This window comes from Carettochelys insculpta, chromosome 12 (genome assembly GCF_033958435.1).
Source record: "Carettochelys insculpta isolate YL-2023 chromosome 12, ASM3395843v1, whole genome shotgun sequence".
Classification (NCBI taxonomy): Eukaryota; Metazoa; Chordata; order Testudines; family Carettochelyidae; genus Carettochelys; species Carettochelys insculpta.
The window spans coordinates 13,594,749-13,612,950 of NC_134148.1; the positions used below are offsets into that span (position 1 = coordinate 13,594,749).

At 50.7% G+C, this 18,202-nt stretch overlaps 1 long non-coding RNA gene across 4 annotated transcripts in view; it reads right to left on the bottom strand.

The window, feature by feature from the left end:
• LOC142019752 (uncharacterized) overlaps positions 1-18,202 on the bottom strand; it is a 42,310-nt gene that overhangs the window by 8,750 nt on the left and 15,358 nt on the right. Inside the window, exons 2-4 of one of the 4 annotated variants that reach the window (XR_012647176.1) lie at positions 8,168-8,312; positions 6,563-6,802; positions 1,896-2,352 (exon numbers count right to left, since the gene is read on the bottom strand). This is a non-coding gene — a long non-coding RNA (uncharacterized LOC142019752). Of the gene's footprint in view, positions 1-1,895; positions 2,353-6,544; positions 6,803-8,167; positions 8,313-18,202 lie in introns of all 4 variants that reach the window. The other 3 variants (XR_012647178.1, XR_012647177.1, XR_012647179.1) reach the window with 3 other exon arrangements.

Consider the following 18,202-nt stretch of genomic DNA (forward strand, 5'->3'; position numbering starts at 1 on the left):
TGTGTCCTTCTTTTTTGTGGTTTTCTCCCCTTGAGCTCCTGACATAATGTATTCCACCTGGTAGAAAGCACTTCTTGACTCTTTTTATTTGTAAGAGTTTCAATATCTAGTTTTTTTCTCATTTGATTGTTTCTTTGAAATGTGTGGCTAAAGATCCCTTGGGAATCTTTTAGGAGCCTTTAGGAATTTCCAAATTATTATTTATTACAGAAATGCCTCGGGCATAAATTAGGAGGCAAATAAAATAGAATTGCTGCATCTGACCTCATTTGGTACCGTAAGCTACATAGGGGAAATTAATTGTAGGCCAAACTGAAATCTGACACCTTAAAGTAGGAAGTTGCTTCTTAATCTCAAATGACTACAGCTAAAATCCACTGAGGCCCATGGTGGATATGTATCCAAGAGCTGAATATCTTTCAAAGTACTTGACTGTGAAACTGGGGACTAATGCAACCTAATAGGCTCTGTTTTCACCATTGATTTCTCCCAGTAAAATTGAATGAATTAGTGACAACAGAAAAAATATATGGAGATATACCTATCTCACAGAACAGAAAAAATATATGGAGATATACCTATCTCACAGACCTGGACCTGACCGGGGTCTATCTTCCAGAGTTTGATTTCATGCATCTGGTAAAGATATGTGAAACTGAGCTGTCTGGGGTCAGCAGTCAACCTCTGTACTCCTCAATATTGTAGCATTATATATATATATACGCCCACACACTCACCCTGACTTAGTCAGTCTTCACAGAAATGTAGACAAGCCCCTATTGTTTCAAAACAAAACCCTCCACACAGCTTATGGAAAATTACAGTAACAAGATGGAGTTTGGTGTCACTTGGTCTCATCATATGCCCACACGTGCTTTGCTGAGTCCCAGCAGAGGCCGTTGCCCATGTCGGTTATGAATAACTTTGTTTCATGACTTATCATGTGTTTTGAACCAAGGACTTATATACTCAATTCACAGTTCAGACTGGATGCAGATTACCCAGGAGGCACTACCACAGGAACAGGTACATAATCAATATTCATAACTGCAGATACAAACTCAACAGATGCCTACAAATAGCAGCATGTTCAGCAAATGAAAACTTTGCCATAGGCCTCTTATATGACCTACTTTGTACAAGATTTGCTGCAATTACATAACTGGCAGCAACAATGATCTACATGGTAATACTTTAATTAGAGCTGTCCAGAGGTTTAAAAAATCATGATAATCTGGCTGTTAAACAACAGAATACCATGTATTTTAAATATTTTGTATGTTTTCTACATTTTCAAACAAACTGATTTCAATTACAACACAGTACAAACTGTATTGTGCTAACTTTGTATTTTTAATTACAACTATTTGCACTTTAAAAAAAACAAATAGTATCTTTCCCCTCACACAAGTGCTGTATGCAATCACTTGGTCATCAAAGTTGAATTTACATATGTAGAATTGTGTAACAAAAATCTGTATTCAAAAATATAAGTGTAAAACTGTATGGCTCCCAGGCCCGCTCAACCCTGCTACTTGTTCAAACAAACAAGTTTGGTTACAATTCACAGCAGATAATCCTGTCCGCTTCTTGTTTAGTGTGACGTGAAAATGTACACATAGGCGATGTGTAGGAATGAACAGGGGGTCACATTCACCCCCCAGGCATCAGTGCCGCCCTGCACTTACTGTCAGTGCCAGGGCAGTCCTGCCCCTCCCCAGAGTCGTGCAGCTCTACACTCAGGCCATGCCACTCCAGCAGCGGGACTGCCCCATACTCGCCGGCAGTGGTGTGGTACTTGTGCAGAAAGAGATGGGTGGGGGCAAAGCAGGTCATGGGAGGGGCGGGGCACACGGTTGATGCGCCCCCACCCCCAGACTTCCCTCACCACTCACCTGTGTTTATATGGCACTGGTGTCGTTGGACGACCAAGATGTTTACACCAGATGCACCAAAGATTTATCAGTCCCTTTATGCTTCAACACCATTCCAGAGAACCTGCTTCCTATTCTTCCTGCTGATGGTAGGTTCTGTTCAATAAGGATTCAAAGCAGTGTGGGCTGAGGTTATATCAGCTGAATCCGATGCCGCCAGCAGACTGTTGATTTTTCTTTCAGGTGTTTCAAGTTCAGTAACTTCTGCATTCGAGTGCTGCTCTTTTTAGACTTCTGAACGCCTGGTCCACACATCATCTCTCTCAGATTTCACATGGCACTTCAGATTCTTAAGCCTTGGTTCAAGCGCTGCAGCTATCGTTAGCAATCTCGCACAGGTAACTGCTTTGTGCTTTGTCAAATGAATCATGAAAGCATTCTTAAAACGTGTGTGCTGGGATCATCTCTCTTGAGTTTGCTAAAATATGAAATATATGGCAGAATGTGAATAAAACAGAGTAGGGAGGCACATTTCTCTCCCAATGAGTTTAGTTGCAAATTTAATTTGCATATTTTTAATGAGCATAATTAGTATGGATACGTCTTCTGGAAGCCTGAAGAGGTATAAGAATGAAGGGTGAACAGGTACAAGACTGTTTAACATATGAGGCATGTGAACACATTGTAATGCTGGGTATAAAAGTGCAACGTGAATGCCTGTTTTCACCTTCAGGAGACAGTAAATAAGAAGCAGGCAGTGTTATCTCCTGTCAAAGTAAACAAACTTGTTAACCTCAGTGGCTGGCATGATAAGAAGTTGGAGTGAGTGTCTCTTGTTATGTTGTCTTGTTTTTGAGTGCAGGTACATAACCAAAAAAAATCTAGATTTGTAAGTTTCACTTTCACAGTAGAACGCACACTGCAGTACTTGTATGAGCTAAACTGAAAAAATCTATTTTACAGTGCAAACATTTATCATAAAAATATGAAGTGAGCGCGGCATGTTTTGTATTTTGTGCAATCGATATCAATATTGAAAATGTAGAAAAATATCCAAAATTATTTAGTTTTGCTTGGTATTGTTTAACAGTGTGATTAATCACAATTAATTTTATGAGATAATAGTGTGAGTTAACTGCAATTAATGGACAATCCAATCTCAGTCAGCAACATCACAGATATGTTTGTCTCAAAGATGGGACCTTCCATATGCCCATTTATTGCTGACCATGCAAAGCATTTAATATGTGGCTTGTATGAAAGTTAAATGGCTTTATAGTTTATGGGCAAGCTGGGAATAGTTCAGTGAGGAAGTATGTAACTTTCCATTTCATCAGAATGCAGGGTCCAGTCCTGCTTTAACACCTGCAGTTCAGTCATCGTATAATTCAGTGCCATCAGACTGTCTTGGGAGCAGTCCACATAACTGCTTATGATGACCAGGTCATTCAGTTAGATTATCTTCCCTCAAATAACAGCATGGCAGCAGGGCTGGACTAAAAAGGGCCTTTGGAGGCTGCAGCCCAGGATCTGTGGCTAAGAGGTGGACCCCTGCAGCTCTGGGCTATAGACCCTACAGCCCCCATGTTTCCCGCCAGCCCTATCTGGTGTGGGAGGGAGATGAGCTCCATGTACTAAAATTCCATCCCCACAATCTGGAGCTATGAACACCAGGAAGCTCCCTCCTCACATTGCTTTCACCTGCAGGTATTGTCCCCCTACTCCCACAGCACCAGGAATCATGGCCAATAGGAGCTACAGGGGGCAGAGCCCACAGGTGAGTGCTGGCCATATGGAGCACCTGTTCCTTCTCCTCCTCACTACCACCACAACCAAATGGAAGCTACCCATGCCTTGCCCCCTGCTCTGAGCCTCCTCCGACACCACAGCTATCTCCAAGATTCTGCACCTCAGCCCTGAGGCTGCTCCAGAACCCTAGCTCTCTGCTAGAACCCACATCCCCAGTCATGGGTCTTCTCCTGCACTTAACTCCCACCCAAACCCTGCACCTCAACCTCATGACCTGAGCCTGCTCCTGCACTCCAAAACCCTTGGCCCCATCCTGGATCCTGATCCTGCACCCCAGATGCCTCATGCCCTCACCCCATTACACACTGAACCTCACATTTTGGACCCATTCTGGAACCTAGAGTGCTCCACAAAATCTTATGGCCATGAGTCTCTGGAAGCATTAATCTGGCTCTGCTTGGCAGCCTGGTGCTTCTGTTGACTCACCTAGTTTTCAGTTCTTAGAACACAGCACAAGGCTATAGCAGCTTTCTTATTACTCCAGTGGGTGTGGTTTGCAAGCTCTAATTAGGCTGAGGGAAGGTGGAGTAGCTCTCTGGGGAATCAGCACTGAAAAACGTAGCGTGGAAACCCTAGTAACAGCAAAGCTCAGGGAAGAAACTTGGAAAGAGGCAGTGGCTGTTGTGGTGTTGCTTGGAGTTAGCAGTGAAGCCACACCCCCAAAGCAAATGCATTTGTAACCTACTGTAAGTTAGGAAGGAGGGGATAGGTTCTTGGCTCATACACACCCTGTCATTTGTAGCTTATTGTAAAGATAGATTAACTGTTCTGGGAGCCCAGGGCCTTTAAATTTTGTGCGGCCCCTACGAGGGGTGCAGTGTGTGGAAGAGACTGTGGATTGAGGCAGGAGGGGGGATGCAATAGGAGGTGAAGGCTCTAACTGGGGGTGAGATGTGGGGTGCAGGAAGGGGCTCTCGGCTGGGGCCCAGGGGTTTGGAGCTGTGGGAGCAGACTCAAGGCCAGAGGCAGGGGTGGGGTGTGCTGTCTGGGAGGGAGTTAAGGTGCAGGAGGAGTATCAGGTCTGGGACAAGACGTTGCAGTTTGGGTCACTTACCTGCAGTGGGGCTGACAGCTACCACAGGCCCTGGGGCAAGGGGTGGGTCTGGGGCTGAGTGTGGCAGGGACAGGGCCGAGGACAGTCAACCCTTAGATCTGTCCAGACCACAGCACACCCCCCCCGCCCCGCCAGCACCCAGAGCCACCTGGAGCTGTGCCCTGGCGGCAGTTCAAAGGGGCCTGGGGCGCTGACCGCCAGTGGGCAAATTGTCCCCTTCCTCCAACCCACATGGGCAGGCCTGCTTGTCTGGGGCAGTTCCCATTCAGAGGGTGGTGTGGGGCAGGGAGGAACAGTTGTCACCACTCTCAGGCACTGCTCTGCCCACAGCTCCCAAAGACCATGACTCCTGGCCACTACAGTGGTGGAGCCTCCAGGCAAAGGCAGTGCAGGGACTGAGCTTCCACATACACACACAGCAATACAGTGCCAGCTCAGGGGAGGAGGAGCAGCAATGCGTAAAGCCATCTTCTCCCTGCTCCCTCCAGCCAGGAAGGGCTGCCCCAGAGCACAGGGGCTTTAGTGGCTGCAGCACAGGGGGGAAGGAGAGGGGACTAAGCTGGAGCCCTGGGCTGCAGCCCCTAAGCGCCTTTCTCAGCCTCGACCTGGCAATAACCCCGTAGTGTCGGCTAACAAAACAGTGGTTTCCTGCCTCAGTCAAGAACCTCACAACTCTCTCTTCCCTCGTGCTGCTGAAGACTACGCTGGCAAACCCTGTCACCAGCAGCAGCTACTGTTCAGTGTGGATGTATTGCCTTGATGGCTGAGGCGGCTTTCTGTGCACTTTTCTCAGTGACTAGAGTAACACCTGTGTTGATCTGACGTTGCGGGAGAAGGGACCAAGGAGGTTTTGCTGTGTTGTAGTCAGCATGCGGAATACTTCTGTAAATATTGCAGCTGTGTGTTCTGGTTTAATTCAGAAATTTCCATGCTTGTCAATGTAAATATGGTTAAATTTACTGGTGCCATGGTCATTTATTTTCTAAAACTTCTCAATATGAAGTCAGGAGTATGTTAACCAGACGGCTGACAGACAAACAACTGCAATCTAATCAGGTGCTGAAAATCTCAGGATAAATTTTAGATATTCGTATCAAATTATGTTTCATGCAAATGACCTCGATAGCCACCTCTGCTAGAATAAGAAGTCACCCTGCATGGTGGCGAGGCACTGTGGGGTGAGAAGCTTGTACTTCATAGTGGTTCTTAAAAAAGCCTGTCTACCCTGATTCCTAAATTAATATGCAACAAAAATTGCCCAATTTTAGACCTTTATCCTGCACCATTGATGCCAGTGGAGTGTTTTGCCACTGACGTCAATAGACTCGGGATCAGGTTTATAGTCTGTGTATAGCCGTCACCATCCATTGCCAGGTGTGTGTGTGTCATGGATAGCACTGAAGACAGAACTGGGACAGCTGTTGCGACTTGGGCTGGGAAGACCTGACATAAGGCTTTCTTGGGGTGGGGGAGGGACATTCATGCCGCTGTAATGCCAACTGGGGAGCCCTTCACCGTGCCAAGTCCTGACAGCTATCGCCGTCTCACCTGCAGTTTTGCAGGAGAGACATATGGCAGGAAGTACAACCCTCTTTCATTATACAAATGGTGAACTGAGGCACAGATTGTTAATGTGGTTTGCCCAAGCATGCACATGCTTGGGCCTGTAACAGAAGCAGGGAAAGAATCAAGATTTCCTGCATCTTGGGCCAGTGCCTGAATCATAATATCATTATTTTTCTGTTAGCATAGCACTGAATGCGCGCAGTTCTACTGTGCATGTATCATTTTTTCCATTCTGACTTACTCTCACTGGCAGTCTTACTTGCTGGTAGCTTCTCCTCCTTGTTCTGCTTTTGGAGTCAGAGCATCCTTTAGTGGCTCCAGAAGGTTAGCTCACATGTGCTTCTGTGACTGAACTGTGTGTTGCAAGAGTAGGGAAACTCCAGTGGGTCACTGCGTCCCTCCCTCCTGCCCTGCACCCGGATGGTGTTCTCATGGCTGGACGCAGCAGAGGCAGGGGGAAGACAGATGAGCGATCCTGCCTTGAAAGTTCCTGTCAGTCCTGTAGCAAAGCAGGAGCGAACAGGGTAAGACCAAGCTGTGCCTCTCCTTTCCTCCCACAAACTGAGAATCTCCACATGAACTAGCCATCATTACAGGGCGTCTTAAACTTAAGAACTAGCATCTGACCTAAGTCATCACCAGGTTTCTACTGTCACTATCACAGCTTACTGTAACAGACATGAGCGCATTGGGCCAATGTGATTGCATGGTCTCACTGAAACCTGTTACCCACCCCTTGTGTGTGAAGATGAAGGCATGAGGAATACATTCCCACGCAGATTTGTCACTCGTCCTCTCTATTCCAAGGCCAAATCCTGAATTACCTGAGTTTTTATGTTGGGAACATTCCCACCCCACTGAATGTAGCCCTCATTAAGGCAAAGGTCCCCTGTATAAAAATAGGCTTTCAAGACATGGCTGACGCACACAGTACTTGTAGCTTCTCGAGATAGAGGGTGATGGACAGCACAGGGGAGATTACGCGGACATAAAAAGCAATTAGTTCTGGGTGAACCTTTAGCTTGAAAACACACTGAGGATGCTTTTTGGTGGATTAAAGCCCACAAGTTTATGGGAAAAAATAGTGAACAACTGAAAAACATTTGGACAAAGCATCAGACAAACAGGTCTTTCGTTTACTGAACTGAACTCCAATCCTACTCCCAGAGTTGACCCTTATTGACATGCTCTGAAATGTCAGAGTTTAACTTCACCGTATCTTTTGGGGATAGAGATGCATTTATTGAAGCATTCTTAAAATTTAGTTGGGATATTTAGCTAAAAAGCAGAAACTATACTCTCTAAATAAAGGTTGAAGTAGGGTGTATATATTTCTCTAAGGAATGCAAGTTAAAACAAAAACGGGTTTTGGGCCACTAGCTGAAAGTATATAGAACTGGCATTTCCTGAAATGATGCAATAACCTAAGTGTATATTGTGGACAAAAGGCCCTTTGAAGAAGTGAAGTAGATAGACTAGGATATGTTGGCTCCTGGGCCACAGCCAGAACTCTAGAAAGTTTGCGATTTGTCACCGTAAGTGACTTCCACAGGTACATCATATGATATGGCCCATTTGCATTCACTAAATCAGGGCTTGTACTAATGGGTTTTCTCATCTCCACAGGTTAAAAAAGGTTATCCTTCTGTACTATCCAGTGTGAGAGAGAGAGGAGGTAGAGCTGAACTGAACAAAACACTGTATTGTTTGGGTCTTGGCACTGTTTGTAAGTTGCATACTGAGGTTTGGCTCACAGAGTTAGACAGTTAACCCCTTTGTGTGCTGCTGGGGGCTTGTTTTAAGGTCAGCCCCCAAAGAAACACCCCACACCTGCCTGTGGTAACCCCCCAGCTCTTCTACTTACTATTGCAGCCTTCAGATTGCACTGGCTTTCTGCACATGCTTTTCAGCCCTGGATCTTCTTTGGTCAATGGCTGTCCTGTGCTAAGCGTTGGCTTGATAGTTTAGCAAGGTAAACAACTATTCAAGATAGTTAAGTTGCAGGCAGACTGTGAAGAGTTACAAAAGAATCTCTCAAAACCGGGTGACTGGACAACAAAATGGCAGATAAATTTAGTACAAAGTAATGTGCTTTGAGAAACATAATCCCAGCATTTTATTTGCATAGTTGAGGTCTAAATGAGGTGCTGGCACTCAAGAGCTATATTAGAATTTGGAAAGGTTCAGAGAAAGGAAACAAACGATTGGGGTATGGAACAGCTTCTGCATGAAATGAGATTAATGAGACTGGGCCATCTCAGCTTGGAAAAGAGCTGGAGTGAAAGTAATTTACATTTCTTACCGGTACTGTCAGAACGCAATGCCCATCCCCACCCCCTTTGGGAGGGGGAGCTCTCAGGCCAAGCGGTGGTAGAGGGGGTTCTTATAGGAAGTACCAGTAAAAATGTATGTGGTGGATTGCAGGGAGCTCAGGGCAAAGGGTAGAGTCAGTGTAAGGGAAGCAAGGCTGGGGGGGCCTTTGGCCAGCCCCAGGCTCTTTCAAGCAGGCTGCATGGGGGCTAGGGCTTAGAGATCCAGCTGTCCCCTCCCAAAACTAGGGGCCAAGCTCCCCAAAGTGGGGCTCAACCCACTGCCCATGTCCAGCCTCCTTTTGAAAACCTGCAGTGAATGAGATGCCACAGGTCTGCTAGGCAGTCTGTTTTATTGTCCCAGCGGTCTTGCAGTTGGGAAGTTGTTTTTGATTTTGCTCCTGGAGATTTAATCTCACTCTGTTAAAATGTAGCTTGAATGCATTGCCCCTTCGGCAGGAGAGCCATTTTTCTTCATCTTTATTGGAGCCTTTGAAGTATCTGATATGCTTAAATTAGGAGATAATTTATCTTTGACTCTAAACAGGGATGAAGTGTATTTTCTATCAAAAGGCACAGAGGTGACAGGCGTAGTGGGAGGGAATGGAGGCAGGAAAACATCAGGCCTTTCACTCTTTCCCATACTAAGGAAACAAAACCAAGTGCCACTTTTTGCTACAAGCCCCTGAGCAGGCTACAGTACTGGACAGCAAACAGAAAGTTGCACTCCTGAATACATTGGAGACGTTTTATTTCAGAAGGTGGAAAAAGCTGCTAGGAGAGAAGCTGTTCTAGATATGATTTTAACAAATAGGGAGGAATTGGCTGAGAATTTGAAAGTGGAAGGCAGTCTGAGGCTTGCATGTTATGGGCCTAGAGTCCTACAATGCAGGAGGGGACAAAGCAGCACTGCCATGGAATCTGTGGCAGAAATTTACAAATACCTCACAAAAAGTTTAGATCACAGTGAGCATCAACGTGCTGCTCAGCCATATCTATAAGCTTCACTGGGATACGAGAGGCTCACAGAAACACAGCCAGCCTCCCACTTTTCCATGGCCTCCACCCTCTACCCCACAAGCCACAGCCACTTATTCTGCATCTCATCCTCTGTATCCTGGGCCTCAGAAATTGTCTGCTCAGGCAGTGGAAAATGGTTCTTGACTACCAGACACACTTGACAACCCTAGGTGGAGCCCCATGCCTCATCTGCTTCAATCTCTTCACCTACTATTTCGTCCTGCTGGTTAAGTCCTCCGTGTACTGCTTCCATGCTCTCTGAGGTATCTACAGGACTCCTCACGGTCATTGTCAAGGCTAGTGTCCATTGCCTTATAGAAACAGCAGGTCTTCAATGCAGCACTGGAGCGTTGGTTTGCATCATGGGCCTTATGATTGGCTTGTCTGAGTTCTTTCATCTTTGTTCTGTACTGCAGAACATCCTGTTAATACCCCCTTTTTGCCCAGGATCAAGAAATGTGCCTGTACATGTCCCAGTTCCTGCAGATCACTCTCAGCTGGGACTGAACAGACCCATACACTGATCAGAACCAATAGTTCCATGGTGGTTCAAGTTGGTGGGAGGGGCGCATTTGGTATGAAGTCCAGGTATGAGACTTATGCAGCCGGAGGACCTGGATCCTCCTCCCCATCTCCTGCAGAGACTGGCTCAGCATGCCGTGTCTGTGTTACTCTGCTGTGGGCTTTATCCCAGCTCTTGCTCGCAGGCGACCAGAGTTTCTGGCTCGGCAGGACAAGGGTGGCGGTGTGCTCCACAAGGCAGGTACATGGGCTCAGTGGTATGATCACCCTGTCAAGTGACAATCCCAAGGAAATTTCTGCAATCCGACTGCTCACAGGGTATTTCTCAGGGGTGACTGGTGAGGGAGTCCCGGGGGGGCCACCAGCCACATAACCCCACTCCAGTCGAGGGACGGGCCAGAACACGCCTCTTTGCCTGTGCCAGACCCCAGCTCTCCCTGCCCCTGATCCACTCCCTGCTCTTGCTCCAGCCTCTCTCCACCCTTGCTCTGCCTCTCCTCCCAACTGATGCAGCCTGGGGGACTAGCAGAGCCGGGGTCCAGCACTGACAGCAACAGTCCACCTCCCTTCCCCGCCCTGCGCACACACTGGCAGTGGTGCAGGAAGCAGATCATTGCAGCCCTAGCTCCCTCTGGTCCTCTGGCCACGTCACTCCACTTCCCACCTGGAAGTGCAGGGGTGGACCTGCCCCTCCCCCGAAGCAGCAAGCCACAATAGCAGAGTGAGCTGGGGCCACCTTGCTCTGCTTCCCCTGCAGCTGCCAGTGAGTGACCGGGTGGGAACGCTGCTGCGGGGTCAGGTCCCCCTCTGCTAGTTCACCCACCAGCTGCTGGCCAGCCCCTCCTGCCCAAGGGATTTGTGGGGCATGTGACCCCTCATGCCCCCCACGAACTGCCTCTGGTATTTCTCCTATTATTTTTATTGAGTGGTGTGGCTTATTTCGAAATAGGCACAATTCCTTGTAGAATGAGGTTTACCTATATTGAAATAAGCCAACTGCTATTTCAAACCTATTTTGAAATAGCAGTTACATTGTGGAGATGCTGGGGTAGTTATTTTGAAATAATAGCTGTTATTTCAAAACAATTTTGCTGTGTAGACCTCCCCTTTGAGAATAGCCGAGCTCTAGAGACATCTAGAGACAATAATTCATATCACGTAATTACATGAATCTTGCCTTTCTTTACAAGTGATAAACTGCTGTTCCCTGCTTGAATGAGTATAATTCATAGACTCAAGTTTCTTGTGTCAATACTTATTTAAGAACAAATCAGCAGTTGGTTTTCTGTAACACCTGCTAACAATCATGACTTCACTGAAGATGCCCCCCGGTGCTCTCATTTGCTGGGATACTTGCAAAAAATGAAGGGTGAATGGAAATTGTCAAAGCAAATTAATTTTTAAAAGTGTACAAATTCTTCGCAGTATTTTCCTAAGTTTAACAAAATGAACTTTGGAACTATACAAAACCTAAGAACTACAGCTGTGGGAGGTAACTATAAATTTCTGTGTTACTGAGCTGAAAATGATGCTCAGTTTTACTTTGTGGGTTTTTTTTTTCCTACTTAGTGCTGGAAACTTAATATTTAGACATTACTTTTTGCACTTAATTTCACTCTTCTTAATTATCCATATGAGGATGAAAAGTTTGGTTAGGACCTTATTATTCAATCTTCTATGAAATCAAAGGGGTTGAATTGTTCAAACAAAGGCAATTTTCAGGCGTTGATTGCTATAGAAACAGACAACTTAACAGTAGCTGTGTCTACACGTGCACGCTACTTCGAAGTAGCGGCACTAACTTCGAAATAGCGCCCGTCACGGCTACACGCGTCGGGAGCTATTTCGAAGTTAACTTCGACATTAGGCGGCGAGACGTCGAAGTCGCTAACCTCATGAGGGGATCGAAATAGCGCCCTACTTCGACATTCAACGTCGAAGTAGGGACCGTGTAGACGATCAGCGTCCCGCAACGTCGAAATTGCCGGGTCCTCCATGGCGGCCATCAGCTGGGGGGTTCAGAGACGCTCTCTCCAGCCCCTCAGCTCACTGGTGGCCGCGTGGAGCGGCCCCTTAAAGGTCCCCTCCCCCTCCCTTCCTCTGCAGGAAGCTGAGGGAACGTGCAGGCTGCAGCCTGCACACGCGGCCAGCCTGCACCACCCTCAGCCCCACACAGCTGCGATGGCTGGCCGGCAGCCCCCTCAGCGCCCCCAGGGGACCCCCCCCCAAGGGGAGCCAGGGCAGCCAGGCTGGCAAGTGGCAGTGGGGCCCCTCCTGGACGGAGGCCGAGCTGCGGGACCTGCTGGGGCTCTGGAGCGAGGAGGAGGTGCTCCAGGTAATGGGGAGCAAGAGGCGGAACGCGGATGCGTTCGCTCAGCTGGCCGACGGCCTGGCTGCCCGGGGTCACCCTGCCCGCACTCCTGACCACGTCAGGAGTAAGGTCAAGGAGCTGCGGCACGGTTACTCCCGGGCCCGGGATGCGGCCAGCCGATCTGGGGCCGCCCCCGTAACTTGCCCCTTTTACAGGGAGCTCAGGGACATCCTGGGCTCCCGGCACACCTCCTCCCCTCCGGCCACCCTTGACACCTCGGCCGACGAGCCCCAGCAGGCCCTGCAGACGGAGTCCGCCCCGGAGGCAAGCCCCGCACCCCGGGGGCCCCCCCGGAGGCCATCCCCGGGACATCGCGGCAGGAGGAGGAGGAGGAGGAGGGGGGGGGCTCCTCCTCCGCAGAATCCGGGCTGCAGATCCTCCTCCTGCCATCCCGGAGCAGCAGCAGGGCCTCCGCCCCCCGGGGATCTCCAGACCGTGGGAGCGGACCGACAGGTAGGTACCCGCCTCTGGTGGACACCCCTGGGCTTGAGGGGCGGGGGTAAGAGATATGTGTCCAGGGCCCCCTACATGCTCACATGGCCATGGCCCCAAGGACACCAGGGCCATGGCCCTCACAGCACTGCATCCATCAGCCCCTGCCCCCCCCACACCCCGCATGACAGTGCCATGCCCCATCCCCAGGGCAGGGGGGAGCGGAACCTCGAGGGGCCCCCGGGAAGAGGGGATGGGACACCCCGCAGCAGCAGCATGTGATGGAGTGCGGGGAGTGCCAAAGGGAGACTCAGGCTACATATGAGCAACAAGAGTGGAATAGCTCCCAGGGGCAAAGGCGGATCCTGGGGCTACAGCTGGCAGGTGACACCTCTGCCCTGAACAAACAGGAGGGAGGAACCGAGCTGGCTTGGACTTGGGGGGCGAGGGCGGGGGACACAGGTAGAGGCTAGGGGAAGGGAGAGCTGGAAGGCAGCCAGCCTGAGGAGGGGGAAAGCTGCATCCCCGAGGGGCACCCCTTGGGGTCTTCTCCCCAGGACGGGTTGGAAGGACTGTCTCTTCCGACAGCTGGTGCTGTCACTCCTGGCAGAAACTGGGCATCTGTGGCCTAAGAAACCTCTCCTACTCTCAGACCCTGCGGGGTGAAGTGAGAGTCGCTCCCACCAGGGGACGGGGTGCAGGGCAGGGGGACCCCTGAACCCCATCCATCACAGCAGCATCTCCCAGGGACGGGGATGGGGAACCTGCAGCACAGGGCTGGGGGGACAAAGGCCACGGCTCGGGGCCCACACTAACGCCTATCTCCATTCTTCTTCCCCCCCTCCTCTCCTGTCTCCTGCACCTGCACCATCAGAAGGACAGGAAGAGAGCGCCGGCGAGGCGTCAGTCGTCCCGGAGAGCCCTCCGGGACCATTGCTCCAGGGCAGCCCCTCGGCCGAGGACCGACCGGCCCCACGGCGGGCTAGACGGCGGACCCCGCACCACCAACCGCCGACGGTGACGGACCCCCAGCTGCTGAACATCCACCGTCGGCAGCTGGAGGTCGCGGAGCAGCACCTCCAGCTGCAGAAGCGGGCGCTGGCCTGGCGCCAGGAGGCATGGGGGGCCTACATGGAGACATTTAACCGCTTGGTGGACTACCTGGCCCCCCATGCCGCGCCGGCCGCAACATCGCCCGCCCTGCCTGCTCCTGCAGCCCCACCACCAGCTGCTCCGCCCGTCGCCGTCCTCTCCGCCGTCGCCCCGCCACCCACCAGCGAGGGCCGGAGCGCCGAGGGACCCCTGGAGCCACCTGACACTCGCCGGCCACCGTACCTTCCAGTCCAGCCCGCTCCCACACAGCCACGGACCAGGCTGCGACTGCGGCGGGGCTCCCGGCCGCCAACGTCCGGTGCCGGGCTATAGGGGCGAGGGGTCCGGGACATGGCCCCCCCCCCTTGTATATAGTTGGACCCTGTTGTTTTTGGCCCCCAGTTTGCCCCGTCCCCCCCATGTAAATAGTTCTCCCCTTTATCCTCCCTGGTTTTCTTTTTATTATTGCAGACAGTTGTTTCTTTGTATTGTTTTATTTTTGTACATATTGCTTTTGTTCAACGTTTGTACATAGTTTTTGGTTTGTGGTTCAAATATTTATTTACAGTTAAAAAAAAAAGGTTCGGAAAGAAAAAAAAAAGTTTACGTTCAGCCACAAGTGCGTGCTGTCATTTGTCCAGGACAAGTGGGAGGGGGGTGCGGTGGGGTGCTCCATGGTGTAGGCGTTGGGGCAGGAGTGTGGGGGAGGAAGGGGCAGGCAGTAGGGGGCCTGGGCAGAGTTCACCCCGCGGCCTGTTCATCAAAGTGGGCCCGCAGGGCCTCCCGGACCCGGGTCCCCTCGGGGTCCACCTGCCGACTGGGGGCAGCAGGTGGCTGGACGTGTGCCCTGCCGGCCTCCGCAGCCCAGCCCTGGAAAAAGGTCTCCCCCTTGCTCTCGACCAAATTGTGCAGGGCGCAGCAGGCACCCACAATCTGGGGGATGTTGCTGGGGCCTGCATCCAGGCGGGTCAGGAGACATCTCCAGCGTCCCTTCAGGCAGCCAAATGAGCGCTCCACCACCTGGCGTGCGTGGTTCAGGCACTCGTTGAAGCGCTCCTGGCTAGCGGAGAGATGGCCCGTGTAGGGGTGCATGAGCCACGGCCGGAGCGGGTAGGCCGCATCTGCGATGATGCAGAAGGGCATGGTGGTGTCCCCCAGAGGGATCTCCTGCTGGGGGATGTAGGTCCCCGCCTCCAGCCGGCGGCACAGGCCCGAGTTCCGGAAAACCCGGGCGTCGTGGGTGCTGCCAGACCAGCCCACATAAATGTCCTGGAAACGGCCCCGGCTGTCCACCAAGGCCTGAAGGATGACAGAATGGTAGCCCTTTCGATTCAGGTATCGTCCTCCACTGTGATGCGGGGCGCGGATGGGGATGTGAGTCCCATCCAGAGCCCCTAAGCAGTTGGGGAAGCCCAGGGTGGCAAAGGCGGCGATGGTGGCATCTGGGTCCCCCAGCCTCACGAGCCTGTGCAGGAGCATGGCGTTGATGGCACACACAACCTGCAGAGAAAGCACATGGGACAGCACCAATGAGGGGTGAGCAGGGTGTGTGTGGCCCTGCCCTGGCCCCCCTGCCCTGCCCTGCCCTCCCCCCGTGGGTTCTCTTACCTCCATGAAGACAGCCCCAACGGTGGCCTTGCCGACACCAAACTGCTAGCCCACGGATCAGTAGCTGTCCGGAGTGGCCAGCATCCAGACAGCAATGCCGACCCGTTTCTGCATTGTGAGGGCACGCTGCATGGCGGTGTCCTGGTGCCTGAGTGTGGGGGTGAGCCACTGGCACAGCTCCAGAAATGTCTGCCGGCTCATCCTGAAGTTCCTGAGCCAGCGGTTGTCGTCCCACTCCCCAAGCACCAGCCGCTCCCACCAGTCGGTGCTGGTGGGGTAGCTCCACAGCCGCCGGCGTGTGAGGCGGGGGGGGGGCGGGGTGCTGCAGGGGTAGGAGTTGAGCCCTGCTGCCCTGGGGGCAGCTCCTCCTCTGGGGCAAGGAGGTGCTCAGCTGCCTCCCGCATGGCACGGAGCAGGGCAAGCCCTGCTCCTGCCGGGAGGGCTGGGTGGACCTCTAGCTGCTGCTGCTGCTGGGTTCCATGACTGCGGCGCCCGGGGTCTGTGTGCCTATGGCTCCTCAGACCGCGTGCTGTGCAGGCTGAGTGTGTCTGGGAGGGGCCCTTTAAGGGAGCGGCTAGCTGTTGCCCCGGAAGCGCTAGTCCGCCCGGTGACCCTGTCTGCAGCTGTGCCTGGCATCCCTATTTCGATGTGTGCTACTTTGGCGTGTAGACGTTCCCTCGCTGCGCCTATTTCGATGTTGCGCTGCACAACGTCGATGTTGAACATCAACGTTGCCAGCCCTGGAGGACGTGTAGACGCTATTCATCGAAGTAGCCTATTTCGATGTCGCCACATCGAAATAGGCTACTTCGATGTAGGCTTCACGTGTACACGTAGCCAGTATGTCTTCAATGAATCAGGAAAAATGTGCCATTTCCCTGCATAACAGACTGCCTAAACTGTTGGAGTTTCCTCTTCTGTGAGTCACATTTCTGAGTTTGGGTGGACCTGGAGCTAACGAGTCTAAACAGGCAGGAGAATAGTTCATAATCTTTTCTTCTTCTCTCCCTCTCCTCATCTGCACTGCGGTGGGACCTCTCAGACTGTGCCATCCGCTCATGGATTACTATTTTTCACTGGGGGACAGTCTTGGGCAAGGTTCTCCCAATTGTCAACACCTATGCTGCACTTTTTCATGTGTTCCTTCAGCATGTCCTGAAATTGCTTTCGCTGCTCACCCCCATCCCTGCCAAAGTTCCTCTGTTCTTCCTCCAACTCAGAAAACAGAATCTGTTTTGGGGGGTGCTGATCACACATCTGAACCATTTGACCAGTTGTTGATGAATGATAATGGCTTCAATGCTGGTCATGTTAGACTCTTCCAGGACAGTAGTGTTCATGTGTCTATCCTCCCAAGAGATATTTAGGATTCTTCTGATACAGCATTGATGATATTGTTCATGTGCCTTCAAAAGGCACTTGTATGTTGTCCATATTTCACGTACGTACAGTAGCTGTGGAACAACCACTGTGTGGTATACAAAGAGTTTTGACTTTGGATAGATGTCCCAGTTCTCAAAGACCCTTTGTTTCAAGAGGATGAAAGCAGAGTTTGCACAGCTCAGACAATGCTGGATTTCCGCACCAATGTCAACTTTAGCGGAAAGATGACTTCCAAAGTATGGGAAGTGCTCCACATTTTCCAGCACTTCTCCATTGACTTCAATAGAAACTACATGAGATTGTCCCACTGTTGAGTTTGGTGGAGTGTCTTGATCTTTTTGATAAGTGTGAGGCCGAGATTCTTGTATGCTTCAGTGAAGGCGTTTAAGATGGTCTGAAGGACTAGGGGAGAAAGAGCAGCAACCATATAGTCATCTGCATACTGGAGCTCCATGATCGAGGTTTTATCCTTTTACCCTTCAGTCTCCTGAGACTGAAAAGCTTCCCATTCATTCTATAGATAATCTACATGCCATCTGGAAGTTTGCCATCAATGAGGGGAAGGGTCATGGTGATTAAGATGGGGCAATGACTCAGCCTTGTTTGACTCCCATTTTGACTTCAATGGGGTCGCTTTGGAATACTGTGGCAGTCAAGTTGTTGTGACTTTTTGCTAATGAATTTTTTTGGGCAGCCGATATTTGAGACGATGATCCACAGGGCACTACAACTGACTGAGCTCAATGCTTGGTCAGATTGATGAAACTCACGTGTAAGTCTTGGTTTTGCTCACTGCATGTTTTTTTGTAGTTGCCGGGAAGTGAAGATCATGTCTGCTGTTCCTCAGAATGATTGAAAGCCACACTGGGATTCTGAGAGAATTTCTTCTGAGAGTGACAGGAGTTGGTCTGCAAAGATTTGAGCTAAGAGTTTGCCTGCCATTGCCAGGAAGGAGATGCTGTGATAGTTTCCATAGTCTGACTTGTCACCCTTCTTGAAGAGACTGACGATCAGTGTGTATCTGAAATCTCACAGCATCTGCTCCCTATCCCTGATCTTGAAAATCAGGAGGTGGAATTGTTTGTGGAGCTCTGGTCCACCTTTGAAGACCTCAGCAGGGACTCCATCTACTCTGGTTGCCTTGCTGCACTTCACTGCTTTG